Here is a 1,171-nt window from a genome sequence, read left to right on the forward strand (position 1 = left end):
TACATTCGAGCATGTCTTTATTAATCGAACTTTATTCAACACTTTACTTTTCACTGCACACTCTAAAAACCCCTATTTTGATTACCTTTGATAAACACCATAACAATAGATAACGATAGATTGACACTTGGTCTCTGTGGATTCGACAATCTTTTATATTACTCTGACGCGTTCGTATACTTGCGAAAAGCACGCATCAAGTTTTTGGCGCCGTTGCCGGGGACCAATTTCGTCAAATTTCATACCCTATTGTTATATCGTTTAAACTTAGGTTATTCCCCACCGGTCAATGCGAAAAGCTCGCAGCACCGGAAGCTTAGTATACCATCTAGCGGAACCTGAACGTTACGCTCGCGCACGTTTATTTTTCCATAGAATTAGGAGAGCTATGACCAAAGATCAAAACCAAAGACCTCTTAAGGACTTCGCTCAACCATCCAACGAAGAACCTAGTTCTAGTATAGTAAACCCAACCATCCCAACTAATAATTTCGAACTTAAACCTTCCCTGTTGCAACTAGTGCAACAAAGACAATTCGCATGTCTCGCTACTGAGAACCCAAACCAACATTTAAAAATATTTCTCCAATTAGAAGACACTTTTAAAACCAATGGAGCTTCTCCTGAGGCAATCCGTTTAAGATTATTCCCTTTTTCCCTCAGAGATAAAGCCCTATCATGGTTAGATTCCCTTTCACCCAATTCCATTACGACTTGGGATAACCTTAGAAGAGTATTCCTTGCTAGATATTTTCCCCCAAGTAAGACCGCCGTTCTTCAAAACCATATAACTAGATTTACCCAAAACCAAGGAGAATCGCTGTTCGAAGCTTGGGAGAGATATAAAGAGTTGTTAAGAGCATGCCCACATCATGGTTTAGAAAATTGGTTAATCATTCAAATCTTCTATAATGGACTTCACTATAACACTAAGATGACCATCGACGCTGCCGCAGGCGGTGCACTGATGAACAAACCTTATCCTGAAGCTAGTGCCCTCATTGAAGATATGGCTCAAAACCATCAATCACGGGGAGTCGAATGAGTGATAGTTGAGAAGAAGGAAGCCCAAGGAGGAGTGCATGAACTAAGCTCTATAGACATGATGCAAGCTAAAATGGATGCATTAGCCCTTAAGGTCGAGCATATGTGCATAAACCCGAATACTGCA

At 40.7% G+C, this 1,171-nt stretch overlaps 1 non-coding gene across 1 annotated transcript; it reads right to left on the reverse strand.

The window, feature by feature from the left end:
- Window positions 1-772: 772 nt before the first annotated feature.
- LOC127088754 (small nucleolar RNA R71) lies at window positions 773-879 on the reverse strand. Its single transcript, XR_007790573.1, has one exon. It is a non-coding gene; the product is annotated as a small nucleolar RNA R71 (small nucleolar RNA).
- Window positions 880-1,171: the final 292 nt, after the last annotated feature.

This window comes from Lathyrus oleraceus, chromosome 5 (assembly GCF_024323335.1).
Source record: "Lathyrus oleraceus cultivar Zhongwan6 chromosome 5, CAAS_Psat_ZW6_1.0, whole genome shotgun sequence".
Lineage (NCBI taxonomy): Eukaryota > Viridiplantae > Streptophyta > Magnoliopsida > Fabales > Fabaceae > Lathyrus > Lathyrus oleraceus.